At 50.0% G+C, this 14,299-nt stretch overlaps 1 long non-coding RNA gene across 3 annotated transcripts; it reads left to right on the top strand.

Annotated features, from left to right (window-relative positions):
• Nucleotides 1-2,975: 2,975 nt before the first annotated feature.
• Nucleotides 2,976-13,671, top strand: LOC106009985 (uncharacterized). Of its 3 annotated transcripts, none has more exons than XR_015448943.1 (3): nt 2,976-3,971; nt 5,485-7,024; nt 9,721-13,671. It is a non-coding gene; the product is annotated as an uncharacterized LOC106009985 (long non-coding RNA). The 3 variants fall into 3 exon arrangements; XR_015448942.1 differs by having other exon boundaries at nt 5,485-9,893; nt 11,131-13,671; XR_001183941.3 differs by having other exon boundaries at nt 5,485-9,893; nt 10,472-13,671.
• The last annotated feature ends 628 nt before the right edge of the window (nt 13,672-14,299 follow it).

The raw sequence follows: 14,299 nt of genomic DNA, 5'->3' as shown, positions 1-14,299 counted from the left end.
GATGGTTGATCTTTCTATGTGGAACAGAAAAAGTGATGCACTACTGGTAGAGGATGGTTTAATTTAAGCACCATAATTCTGAGCAGCCACTTCCTGAGCCAGAGAAAGGAACCCAAGAAGAATGAGAGGCATGGCCCCTTGGCCCGGGGGGATGCTTGTGTAAGAGACAAAATACTATTCTTGGCAGCCTCCACCCTGGGGGCAGCTGGAGACACGGCTGGGACTGGAGAGTGGATGTCAGGGGAGGCACAGCCTGGATTCCACTTCAGGATTCGAGGGACAAACCTAGGAGCAAATTCCATCCCTGAGTTATCCAAACACGGGTCCCTGGCTGCAGTTCCAACCGGGCAGTCGGTGCGGAGTCCCTGCTCGTGTCCTTTCACCTCTGTTGGTCCAGCAGAGGGGTCACCGTGCAGAGCAACTGGCACATGGGCAAAGCACCATGGCAGACAGCCAGGAGGGAGGGTGGGCTGGGGCCCAGGACAGGAGGATGGCTGGAGGAGAGGGCACAGCAACTGGGGACTGCATGTGGCTCTCTGGGGACAGCAGAGGGTTCCGGCAGGTTCTGAACTTGATCCTGGAAGCCGTAGACCACCTGGAAGGGTTTGGGGCTATGTGGGTCAGGTAGGCCATGGAGAGGCCCCCGCAGGGATGCTAATGCAAGGAAGAAGGAACAAGGTCACAAGCCCAGAGTGGCCATGGGAACCAGCCCAGAGGAGGGGTGCAGCTGAGCCAGGTACCTGGGTCGGAGGGTTGGTAGAGAGGTTGTCCTCCAAGGGAAGAGTGGGCTTTCGAGTGAGAGGAGAAGCTGGACTCAAGCTGCAGTGAGTATTTTCCTCCATGTGACCCAGGAGCACTGGAGGAGCCACGCCCTGAGGTCTGGAAGAGTTTCCAGGAGACCTCCGGCCAGGAGCTGCAGGATGGCAGCCTGGGTCCCCTGCTGTGCCCTCCGTGTGCAGCAGGGGCAGCGCCCTGCTGGCCCAGCACCCTAGCGGCCTAAATGGAGGAGCCTCCAGCCTTACGGGTCCACATTGGCTGTGGGGACCCTGGGGTGTGGCGTGCACTGTGCAAGTCCTAACAAGTGTCTGTTCTGCGCCTCCTGCTGTCTGCAAGCCCAGCTCCAGAGCCCAGGGCTGGCCTGTCCCCTCACTGGTCTTCCCTCAGGGCTCGTTCAGCACTGTCCCTGGTGTGCTCACCGTGCTCGCTCTGTACCCTTTGAGTTGTGCTCATCCGTACTTCGTATTGTGCTGAGTCACAGAGCGAGTGCTAACAGCCTCTGCCCGCTGGGGCCAGGAGGGTCACCACCTGCTTGTTTCTGGACTGCAGACCTCAGGTCAGGCATGGGAGGAGAGCAGTAAAGGACCCAGGACATGGAACAGCCCAGCAGCTGAGCACATGGGCTTTAGACCAGACCTCCACCCCCACCACTCACCGATGTCTCCCCGAGTGCTTCGACACCTGCCAGTGGGAAGAGATTCTGGAACCTTCCACAGAGAGTGCTGTAACCACGACATGAGCCACCCCAGCCCTAACAGCACCCCCATCTTGTGCCCAAATGGCCTCAGCCTGGCTGTTCAGCTTCACTGTGATCTGATACAAGTGTCTGGGACCATGCAGCCTTGGGCAGGCCATGCAAAGACAAAGGCCTAAGTGATTTCGGGGGGGGGGGGCAGACAGTCTCATTAAGTTGCTAAATTGCCCAGGTTGGGCTTGAACTCTGCAATCTTTCTGCTTCAGCAGTAGTTGCCAGTCTTACCTATAGCAGGGCAAGGAGTTATAGCTAGGAGGGGGAACTGCCCAAGGCTGGGAAGTACTAACTTGTTTTTCTTTAAGTCCTACTTCACCTCTGCCACCCTGTACATCTAGGCTGACAGCTTGGGGGGAAGGGATGCACATATCCATTTGGGGGCTTGTTTTATGGTATTGACATTCACTTCACCATCAAGCTGCCCACCAGCTGTTGTATCTGTTTTGTTTGCTAATGTCTACCCAGACACATCTATGCATCTCCACACCAGACACGCATAGCATTCTGAGTGAATGAACGTCCCCTCAAAATCCCCAACTCCAGGCAGCTGGGAGCCAGCAAGGTTAGACCTGGTGGGGGCTGAGTGGCTCCTTCAATGAAGTACAATGTCTGTGGGCTCCGGGGCACACTCAGGAGGGGTAGTAGTTGTGCGAAAGACACAGTCCTGTGTCTCCATGGCCAGACCTGGCTCTGGAAGCATCCAATATGTAATTTGCACTTTGAGGCAGTGGGGCCTGGTGGGCAGCAAAGGGGCCACCCTGCGTGCCCCTGACCTTGAGCCTCCCCATTGGCATGTGGTTCCTGGAGACCCAGTGATCAGGACACCAGCTGCTTATGGCATTTCCTCCTGGAATCTGCACACCCCAGATCTCTGACTCCTGGGCCACAGACCTGCACCACACCACAGATAAGAGAACACACTTGGAAGGCTGGTGCTCTTCGACCCAGCCCCTGGCCACACACCTTGTCCTGTGACAGCCCAGCAAGGCCAAGGGCCAGCTCCCACACAGAAACGGGTTGGTGCAGAAGCCTAGGCTGCCTGATGTTCCAACAAGACACACCTTGCCTTTCCTCTCTGTTCTCTTTCCTCCCCATGGCTGCTATGGGACATGGAGGCCCATGACCCAGGCCAAGGTGTTAAGAGCCCAGGTGTGATGTAGAGAACAGAGGTGTAAGGATCTTGTCCTGTGCCCAAGCAGGTCTTAAAACCTCAGGGCTGGCAGGACCTGTATCAGATTGTCTCTGGAAATAATCTGTGTGGGACAAAGATCACCTCCTCAGGGATGTTTTAAAATAAAATGACATTGCTTGAATGCTGTCACACACACCAAGGCAGAAGCAGAGTGGGGAGCATGGGCCCAGGGGCTAGGAGCTTGGGCAGGAAGGGCTGTGCACCGGGGGTGGGGGTGGGGGTGGGGGGCTCTCCATCCCTTTGGGCTCCCGGTAACACTTGCCAAGCTTCTCCTTGGCTCAGTCAGGCCTTGGGCCAGATCAGCAAACACTGGAGAAATCATCTGAACCTCCCACCAACCCAGCCAAGAGCACTGCTATCTGTTTGTTATGTTCCAGACGAGGAGAGATTGTGCCTTGGAGAAGTGCCAGCCTGGCTCAGTTGCATCGTGGCTGCACTTTGGAACCAGGGTCAGGCATGCCTGCTACCATAGCAAACAAACCCAACTCCCTTGCTCCCATAAAACCAGGTACAGGCTAGGGAACGGTTTGTCCCTGTTTTCTGGCACAGAACTCTCAAAAGCCTTGGGATTTCTTGAGAACTATGAGTGTGTTTTGTTATTCATAATGAACCCCTTCTGATCACACCAGGGTGTATGCCAATGAGATGACTTCTCAAGGGGGGCCCCAGACAGCCTGAGGAAGGAGCGCCGACACCAGAAAGACCAGCTGATCAGAGGGCTGGGACTTTCAGTCCAACCCATCGACCTCAGGGAAGGGCAGGGCTGGAGATGAAGCTCTAGTGAACACTAGAGACCTAGAGACACTCTTGAACAACCGGATGTGAGGAGCCTCCAGGAGGCCTCCGAGGTCCTGGAGGGTGGCAGCCCAGGATGCGCTTTGCTCAGCTTACTTGGCTGTTCCTGAGTTGTCTGCTTTGTAATAAACCGGAAAACACAAGTGAAGACCTGCCTTGACTTCTGTCAGCCCCTTGAGCAAATGATCTAACATCAGGAGGGGCACCAATTTGTAGCCATGGGTCAGAAATCCTGAGGGCCAGACCAGCAACTGGTACCAGTGATTTGGCCTTGAGATTTGCTTGAATGGCCTGGCCCACAGACACGTGAGGTTTGGGAAGAAAAAAGATAAAAGTGGGGGATGAAGAACTTTGACTCCTGGGTGGCCACGTAGTCACCCTGTGTGGACAGCAATTGTGAGATCGCTTCTGAAGGTGAATGCTACCGGTGAGAGCTAGAGCAGAGCTGACTCCCAGGTAGGTGAGGTGGTTCCCCGGGTACATAAGAAGTGCAAAGTAGTACCCAGGGGTGGTGTCACATGACTCTAATGCCAGCCACTCGGGAAGTTGAGGCGGGAAGATTGCAACTTCGGGGCAGCCTGGGAAACTTAGTGAGGCCCTATCTCAAAATAAAAAAATAAAAAGGACAGGGCTATAGCTCAGTGGTAGAGCACTTGCCTCTCTCACGTGCGTGACCCTGGGTTCCATATCCAGCACAGGAAGAAGGAGAAGAATGGGAAGAAGGGGAGGAAGGGGAGGAAAAGGAAGAGGAAGTGGAAGGGAAGATGAAGAAAAGAAAAGGAAAGCACTTAATCCCTTGGTTACCTGGAATAGCTAAAATAAAAGTAAAAGGCAACTCTGGATCCAACCTTAATGCCAGACCAAGCTCGGATATCCATGAGTCTGAGCTTCAGCTATTGGCTTCAGGGACACCCTCAGGGGACAACAGAAGCGCATCTAGTCACCAAGAAGGTGGCCCTCTGGGGAACAGTGAAACCAAGGAATCAGAGCCACAGTGGGAAGGAGTCGTTTCATTCTGTAGATCCATGCTGTCAGCATCCTGAGCCCCCTTAAGATGAATTGTGGCTGGGGTGTATCTCAGTGCCACTGTGTATGCTTAGCAGGCACGAGGCCCTGGGTTCAATCCCCACAAAATGGTGCTGCTGGGTGGAAGTGTGAGTCTGAGTAGGTGCAGGACCTGCAGCTCACTATTTGGACAATCCTGGTTGTTCCCCAGGATGCATCCAGCCCCATGAGCTGGACAGATGCCGTGTAAAGTCTGTTTACCCTGTGAGGAGGCACCATCCCTCTCCCCATCAATACCAAGAAGAATACTGGCTTCCCACACTAGCCATGCAGGCCCGGCTGTGCCATGTCGCAGCTCATCCCACGGGCTGAATAACCCTGTTACCTAGGTCATAGTGAGTGTTGTGGCTATGGGGCCCTTTTCACGGGCTCCCACGTAACTTTACTACTGCAGAATCAAACAACAATCGAAAGCCTCATCGAATTCTCTCTGCTTCCCTTCATGGATGACAAAACCAAGACAATACCAAGAGTCAGGTGTGATGGTCCACACCTATAATTCTGGGAGGCTGAGGCAGGAGGATCGAAAGTTCAAGCCTAGCCCGGGCAACTTAGAGACTTAGTGAGACTTTGTTTAAAAAATTAAAAAATACAAAAAGGGCCAGGGAGGTAGTTCAGTGCAAAGGCCATGGGTCCAATCCCCTGTAGCACAAAATGAATGAATGAATGGATGAATGAATGAATGTCAAATTCATTGACAAGGGAATAAGAAAGGCAGAGGGGAGAGTCAAAAGACATTGGGAAATAAAGTGAATAAAGAAAGCATTGATAGGAGTGATTCTAGAGAGAAAAGACAGAGGAATCCTGGGACTCTCCCAAGCAGGGTGGATGCCTTTCTATCATTATTGCTAGAGTTCACATCCAGTAGTAGACTGTCACTTGGGACTGGGCTTTTTGTACCTAGGAGCAGATGAAAATGCTCAGGCGCCTGCAAAAGAACTGGAACAGAAGATGTTGTGCCAATTCAGATGGTCAAGCCACATTCTCAAGCCAGGGAACACACTGGATACCCCACAAGGTCCAACATGGGCGGAGAAGACTTCTGCACAGTAATAGACAAGAAATAGGAACAGGCAGTTGGAACACCGGGTATCTAAAATGGGGCGGGGGAGGGGGTGGGGCTGGCTTTCACGCCTTCGTGAGTGTGCATCTGTGTGTGTACGTGCACATGTGTGCTCACACTAAGCATAAGTGCTCCCCTTAGATTGCCCTCTTTTTTCCTGGTGGACCTAGAGAAGAGAGGGTGGCGGAGAATGTGGCTGTCATGACTATTTTTAAATCTTGTATCACAGTTCCTAAGGACCTCATAGGGCGGGTTGTACCCCTCCCAGCTCAGAACATCGAGGTTGGGTGGATGCTGCTATTTTGCTGGAGAGTCGAGCAGGCCCAGGGCTCTGCCTGTGGAACCTCACCAAATGGCACTTACTGGACAAGCGTCACTGCCTGCCATCCCAGCCAAACGGGCCAGCAGTGATGTCCTCTCCAAAGAAGGAAAAGTTCAGTCAGACCTGGGATGTGGAGGGATCATAGCTGAGGATTAAGAAGAAAGTCACCACATGATGAGGGGATCCTGCTATGTCTGGGCTTTACAAGAGACTCAGAGCAGGAGATGGTGTCACCCCTTAGCCAAGTCCTGCCAGAGGCCTGAAAGGGTGAGGCCACATCGTCCCAGGTCTGCTCCTGGGTTGGCAGCCCCAGTACTCTGGGGCTGATAGGGAAGTGATCTGACCAGTCGTCTTGGAAAATGGCACTGGGTGGGTGTAACAGATTGAGCTGTATCCTCTTAACATCTGTAGGTTGAAGTCCTAAGCCCCTAGTACCTCAAACTTTGTCTTATGTGGGGACAAGGTTATTACAAGTGTGAGGAATTCAAATGAGATCATAAGGAGAAACATGGGCCCCTAATCCATATGGCTGGTGGCCTTCTAAAGGGCAGGAGTTTGGACCTAGGGATACACACAGGGAGAAAGTCATGTGAAGACTGGAGTCCTGTTGTCACCTCCCACGAACCACCAGGAGCCTGGGATGGGTCTTTCCCCAGAGTCTTCAGGAGAATCAGGGCCCTGACAACACCTTGATCTTGGCCTTTTGTTCTCCAGATTTGTGAGCCATTAAATGTCTGTTATTTAGACCCCCAGTTAGTGGCACTTTGTGACAGCAGCCCTAGAAATCAGACACAGTCATGGACCATGTGTGATGACCCCAGAGCCTGCTCTTGAATCCTCTTTGAACCTGTCTCCCAGCTGGGACTCCATCTGGGTCTTGCCTGTGGCCTTAGCTGCCAACATGGTCTGCTTTTCTTCAAAGGCCAAGTTGGTTCAGAGCCTGCGTTTGTCCTGTGCCGGGGCTGAGCCCTTACCTGGGCACGTTACCAGACCAGGATTCTAAGACATAGCTTCCGGCAGAGCACAATCCTCCATCCTCTCCTGTCACACAGTCTACAGGTAGGTAGGGGCAACTCAGATATGACGTGTGGAGCCCTGTGCCAAGTGTGTGACTCTGAGTCCTGTCCCTGTGAACACTGCGAACACAGCCTTTGGATCCTGCACAGAGACAACAACACCAGAGACTCAGGACAAGACCCCTCCCTACTCAGGCCAAGGAGCACAGTACTGCTGGTTAAGCATTGAGCACAGCAGCTGCTCACTGGGCTCTGAAGTCTATGCTGAGTTTGCCTCCCAGCTCTGCTGCTTTAAGCCCCGTGACCCTGGACAAAGTCACGCAATCTCTCTGCCTCAGTATCTCCATCTGCAAAATCGGCATCATAATAGTAGATGAAGACTTAGAATCATATGACATATGTAGAACAAGTAAGCCACAAGAGTGTAAATCCTGTGAAAATAAGTAAAAGACTGAATGAATGACTTGGCAAAGAAAATTCCCACAAGCTGATTTCTCAGATGAGCTATGCTTATGAAAAATATTTGATGCTGCATGCCCTGTCTTAGTCATGTTTCTCATTGCTAAGACAAAATACCCAACACCCAAAGTTAAAAGAGAATTAACAGGGATTTAACTCAGTGGTTTCGCCGCCTGCTTTGCAAGCTCAAGGACCCGAGTTTGATCCCCGGTACCAAAAGAATAAAAGAGAAAAGGTTTATTTTGGCTCACCGTTTGTAGAAGTTTCAGTCCATAATCAGCTGGTTCCAAGGCAGGGTGGCTTGGCAAAGGGGAATCGTAAAGGAGAAACAGTCCATGGCAGGCAGAAGGCAGTGAAGCAGCAAAGTAGCAAGCAGCAAGTGACAAGCAATGCCTCTCTTTCTGTTCCTTATATTCTATCCAGGCTACCTACACACCCTTAGGTCCGGTAGCACGCACACCCAGGGAGGGCCTTCCTATTATCCATCCACACCCAGAACTATGCCAGACCAATGGATGGACTAATTTAGTTATCATACACCCTTGATCTCTGCCAGCATCACACACCCTAGATCCAGCCACCTCTGAAAACCCCACCTATGACCACATAAGGCTTTGGGGGGACATCTAGACACAAGCCATAACACATCCTTAATTCCAGCACTCTGGAAGGATGAGGCAGGAGGATCTCCAGTTCAAACCCAGCCTGGGTAATTTAGTGAGACCCTGCCTCAAAAGTTAAAAAAAAATTTTTTAAGGCTGGGGATGTAAGTCAGTATGAAGGCCTTTGGTTTAATTCCCAGTACAACTAAAGAAGGAAAAGAAGAAAAGAGTAGAGGAGAGGAGAATATTTGACTACACGTGAAACCAAGAGCAGAGGTCCCAGCTCCATCACTGTGGCAAAGCAGAGACGGAGCCTGAGGCTGGGACCCCCACTCTAGAGATGGTGCTGCATCTAGAGGGGCTCATGCCAAAGACATATCTTAAACCCAGGGACCCTCGACCACTGAGCTGCACCCCCAACCTTTTCTACTTTTTGTTTGAGACAGAGTCTCACCAAGCTGCCCAGGATGGCCTGAAACTTGTGATCCTCCTGCCTCAGCCTCCTGAGTAGTTGGGATGATAGGTGTGGGCCACCATGCTCGGCTCATGCTGGATACAGTATTAGGATATTTGGGAACAATATCCTTGGGGAGGCCAGTTTGAGGAGAGGTGGTAAACTCCTGAAACCAACTTGGCTCTCTGTAGTTACAGTGGGGCCACACACTTGTTGAGGTCCACATAGGGGCCTCCCAGTGCCTACAGCTCCAGGAAAGGTGAAGAGTTTCTAATCTCAGTATGACACTTGTTCCCTGGGGGCTGCCAAGCTAGACTTGTTTCCATCTTTTCCATATATTGGGGAACATTTACTGATCAGCTTTGAGACAGCTGTTTGTTTGTTTGTTTGTTTGTTTGTTTGTTGAGACAGGGTCTTGCAATGTATTTCACTCTGGCCTTCAGCTCACAATGTAACACAGGCTGGCCTTGAATTCCTGGTGACACTTCTGCCTCAGCCTCCTGAGTACTGGGATTAGGATTACAGGTGTGTAGCACACCTGCCACTCAGATATTATTCAGTGCTGTGATCTGAATGTCATTGTTATCCCAAAATGTATGTGTTCAAGGCCAGGCTGAACTACATAGTGAGACCTGTCTCAAAAAACCCAACAAAATCCCCTGTACAGAATTACAAATAACTAAGTAAATAATATCTGACTGTGGAAGTTAAAAACTATATTTACATATCACCCAACAGTGCCTGTGTCACCAGCAGGATGTGAATCATGCGGGTTTCATTCCTGCCTCTAGCATTTGTCTGATAGGATCTTTTCCTGTTTTAGTTTGTCTGCAGTGCCAGGGGTAGAACCCAGGTCTTACACAAGCTAGGCAATTGTTTACCAAAACCTCCACTGTGGGGTCTTTCTTTCTTTCTTTTTAAATTTTTTTTGTACCAGGGTTCGAACTCAGGACCTTGCACTTTTGAGGCAGGCGATGGAACTTAACTTTTTTCTTTCTTTTCTTTCTTTCTTTCTTTCTTTCTTTCTTTCTTTCTCTCTCTCTCTTTCTCTTTTTTCTTCCTTTCTTTCTCTCTCTCTTTCTCTTCTTTCTTTCTTTCTTTCTGTCTTTCTTTCTTGCTTGCTTGCTCTCTTTCTTTCTCAGCAATACAGAGGATTGAACCTGGGGCCTTTGCACTGAGCTACATCTTTGGCTCACTTAAAAAATTTTTTTTTTTAATTTCAAGACAGAGTCTCTCTAAATTGACCAGGCTGGGCTTGAACTTGTGATCCTCCTGCCTCAGCTTCCCAAAGTGCTGGGATTCCAGATTTGCACAGCCTCACCTGACAAACTGTGGGAGCCTGAGCCAGCCACTGCCCTTCTCTCACATTCAAGCTGGGAAGAGGAGGCTCCAGGCAGGTAGGTCAATGCTCTGCTAGAAGGGCTACACGTCCCAGCCTGCTGTCCTGCCTCCAGCTGCCTTGGAACGGCTCTTGGCCCCTCCCTCCAAGAACCTTGTGCCTGTAGGCCCTGCCTGCTCAGCTCAGAGAAGCTGTGGAGCTCACAGTTTTGGAGGCTGAAAGCCCAAGATCAGGCTGCCCCACCTGTTCAGCCTCTAGTGAGGCCCCCTTGACTGTATTCCAACATGGTACAGAAGCAGGCAGGGAAACAACTGTGTAAGAAGGGGGCATAGCTGGGGTGTTGCTTAGTGGTATGGGTTTGTCTAGCACGCACAAGGCCAGGGTTTGGTCCCCAGTATCTGAAAATAATAGGAAGGAGAAAGCTTGTGGGGTGTCCACGCTTTATAACCCAGTCCTTGAGAACAACCTCACTCCCCAGGCAGGATCCCTTTCCAAGGGCAACGCCCCCAAAGACCGAACCACCTCCCTTTAGGCCCTGCCTCTTAAAGGTTCCACTGCTTGTAAAGCACCCAGCCCCAAGTATTTTGTTACAGTAATAGAAAACAGGCTGATATACTGGTATTCTTGCTGTTCTAGGAACCAGCCAAGCCTCTTGGCATCTGGACTTGGGCACCTACACTTTTCTTTGGCTGTGGGTCTGTCACACTCTTACATGTTTTGTCCCTCCATTTGTTCCAGTCTCTTTCCAAATGTCACCTCCTCACCTTCCTGAGCCCCTGCTCAAAATCTCTCCCCTCCCCTAGGTGCAAGACACACATGACATAGGTTTTGGAAAAGAGACTTTGATACATATTCCACATCATATGCTAGGGTGAAACCTAAATGTATCCACGTTTTACATGTAAAATCTGAAAGCACAAAAGTACCAGAAGAGAAAGGAAAGGCTGGGAATGTAGCTCAGTGACAGAGCACTTGCCTAGCATGGGCAAGATGCTGCTGTGTTCCCTCTCCAGAAACAGAAACAGAGACAGAGATAGAGACAAAGCGTGTCAGTGAGACAGAGAGAGAGAGAGACAGACAGACAGACACTGAAAGACAGGAGTAAGGGAGGACAATCACTTGAGCCCAGGAGTTCAAAACCAGCCTGGCCCACATAGTGAAGCTCCATCTCTTAAAAAAATAGTCAAGAGACAAACTGGTTAGTCATCAGGGAAATGCAACTCAAAGCCATAATGAAAGAGCTCCCACTAGGATGTTATAATCAAAATGATGGATAATAGTAATAATTTTAAAAGCCCACAGGTAATAACAAGTGTTGATGAGGATGTGGAGAAAGTGGACCTCTCATTGTGGTTCTGCTGCTGGTGGTGGGAATGTAAAACAGTGCAGCCACCTTGGGAAACTGCTGGTGATTCCTCAAAAGATTAAATGCACTTGGGTTTCTTCTGAGGACCTGCAGTCTTCACCTTTCCCTGGCCAGCATCTCCTGGCTTCCAGCACAGACCCTTCAGCCTTTTGACACCAACTGGGAGGGGACACTTCAGGGGCTCCAGGCCTTTGACTGGATCTTCAGGTCTCCAGCGCACAGACAGACCATTTTCACCCTTCCACACTTGACTGTGTGGGAAAACGCTTAGCTCCAGCATCCTGACTGGCATGACAAGATCGAAAAAGCCATGGATCTGGCGAAGTTCCACATCATGATTGCGGTTCGAGAGGAGATGCAGTTGGTCAAGGAACAAATCTGGGACCTAGAGAAGGGCAATGCCATGCTTGAGCAGGAGAACCACCTTCTGCGAGGCCTGACCAGCCCTGAGAAGCTGGCCCAGTTGCCCTCCTCGATGCTCTCCAGACTTGGGCTCCCCCCACCCAATGGGGCCTTTCGTCTCCCACAATTGCAGCCTTCTGGGGGCTGCAACTGATGCCGAGCCTCAGGCCAGCTGCCTGTCCCTTCTTCCTGTACTGCTTTCGTGCCCTCTGATCCCCAGGATTGGGAGCTCAGCAGTGGCCTGCCCCCCTCCCCAGCCCGGTCTCCCCCAGTCCCAGGCCTTGAAGGAGGAGGGAGGGCTCAGCACAGGGTGGAGGATGGAGCCCCCTCCCTCCCTAGGCCTCTGTTCTGGGTCCCCAGCAGTAGGTGGTTGGGCAGGAGGGGCTGGAGGCTTCCTGGCAGACCCCTCCCCAACTTATTTTCCCAAAATGACCCCTCTCTGCTCCTCAGGAAAGTGCATATGGACAGTATCTGGATGTTGCAGGAATCACCTTGTTTTTGAAATAATACTTATAATTTAAAAATCTGAAAAAAATTCAAAGAAAATTGAATTTGGAATTTCTGTGCTGTTGCTTGGCATTTGACCTGAGTCGGGGCAGTGCTGGCAGTGTGAGCCTCCTTGCCAGGGCTGGCTTGGTTCAAAGCAGTGGAGATGAAGTAGGAGGGGCAGAGCTAGCTGGAGGAATGAGCAGCACCTGTCAATCATGAGACCCCAGTGCAGCCTTGAAGAGGTGGGTGGGACCTGTCCATTTCAACATCCCCTGGCCCCTGAGTGGCATCAGCTTCTCAGCTCCAGGAGATCTAGGTGGTGTGAAATAGACAGACACCTGGAGGAGTTCACTGTAACCTGACCTGGGTTTCCTAGACCCCCGGATGTACGTTTGATGTTTCTCTTTCTCCCTCTCTCTCTCTGCTTTTCACTCTGCAGAGCTGGTTCTTTCCAAACTACTTTACTTCTCTCTTCTTTTTTTTTTTGGTACCAGGGATCAAACTCAGGTCCTCGCGCTTGCGCAGCAGGTGGCGAAACCACTGAGCTAAATCCCTGGCCCTTTACCTCTCATTTTAAAATCGACTTTTTACATCATTAAAAAAAAAAGATTAAATGCAGGGCTACTGTGTTCCAGCAATTCCATTTCGAGAAATTGAAAATGTATGTCCACAAAAAGCTTGTACACAAATATGTAGGGCAACACTATTCATAATAACCAAAAAGTGGGAGCAGTACAAATATCCATTCACAGATCAAAGGATAGACAAAATGTGGTCTATCCACACAGTAGAATATTATTCAGTCATGAAATGGAATGAAGTTTGGACACATGCTACAATATTGATGAGAACATCATACCAAAGGAAGGAAGCCAGACATGAAACCCTACCCACTGTATGACTGAGAAATGTCTATAATAGGCAAATCCATATAGATAGAAAATAAATTAGTGGTTTTCAGTGGCTGATAGAGTTGGGGGTACATTAGTCACTTTCCCACTGCAGGGACAAAACACCTGACACCTGAAATTGAAAAAAAGAAAGAGCCAGGTGTGGTGGCGTACCCCTCTAACCTCAGCACTAGGAAGGCTGAGGGAGGAGAATTCCTGTGGGTTCAAGGCCAACCTGGCCTACATACCAAAAATCTGTCTAAAAAAAAAAAAGAGGAAGGCTTATGTGGCTCACGATATCAGAGGGTTCAGTTCATGATCAGCTGACTCCAAGGCAGAAACAGCATGATGGAAGGGTACAGCAGAGGAAAGCTGCTCAACCCATGGCAGCCAGGAAGCAGAGAAAGAGAGAAGGAGCCAGGCACAAAAAACACACCCTTTCAGATCATGCCAGCCAGTGATCTCCCTCTTCCAACCAGGCCCCGCCTCCTAACAGCACATTCAGCTATGAACTCATCAATGGGCTAATCCACAGGTAAGTATAAGAGTGCCCCATGATCCAGTCACCTTCCAAAGCCCCACCTTGTGGGGAAATTTCAGCTCTAAACAACAGCAGGAGGAATGGGAAATGACTGTTAATGGTAGACAATTTCTTGATGGGTAGTGAAAATTTTCTGAAATTGATAATAGCTGGGCATGGTGGTACACACCTGTAATCTCAGCTAACCAGGAGGCTCAGGCAAGAGAATCACAAGCTCAAGGCTAGCCTGGGGAACCTAGAGAAACCCTATCTCAAAATAAAACAAAATAATAAAATTGTGGTGATAGTTGCATGACTTTTTGAATATATGAAACATTATTGAAATACACTGTAAATTGGGTATGATGGCCCACTCCTGTGGTCCCAGTGCTCTAGCAGGCTAAAGCAGGAGGATTGCAAGCTGGAGCCCAGCCTCGGCAATTTAGCAACTTAGTTAGACTCTGTTTCAAAATTTAAAAAATACAAAACAAAAAGGGCTGAGGATGAGGCTCAGAGTAAAGGCCTGGGTTTAATCCCCTGTACTGCAAGTAAAAAGAAAGAGTGAGGAGGAGATGGAGGGAGGGAGGGAAGAGAGGGAGCAAGTGGATCAATTTTATTGCTTGTGAATTATATCTCAATAGTGCCAGTTGTTTGTTTGTTTTAAGGACATACTGGTAAGGTTTTTCAGCTTTATCTATAAAAAAAAAAATTAACAGCCTAAGAGAAAAATAGGCACAATGAATGAGCAGTTTGCTAAAAAGGAAATGCAAATGGGCCTCAAACTTATGAAAACATGC

The sequence above is a fragment of the Heterocephalus glaber genome, unplaced genomic scaffold (assembly GCF_053883595.1).
Source record: "Heterocephalus glaber isolate CG9 unplaced genomic scaffold, H.glaber_assembly_v1.0 deba00000594, whole genome shotgun sequence".
In the NCBI taxonomy this organism is placed as follows: domain Eukaryota; kingdom Metazoa; phylum Chordata; class Mammalia; order Rodentia; family Bathyergidae; genus Heterocephalus; species Heterocephalus glaber.
The sequence above is the reverse complement of the archived record's forward strand: the minus strand, read 5'-3'. Positions and strand labels throughout refer to the sequence as shown.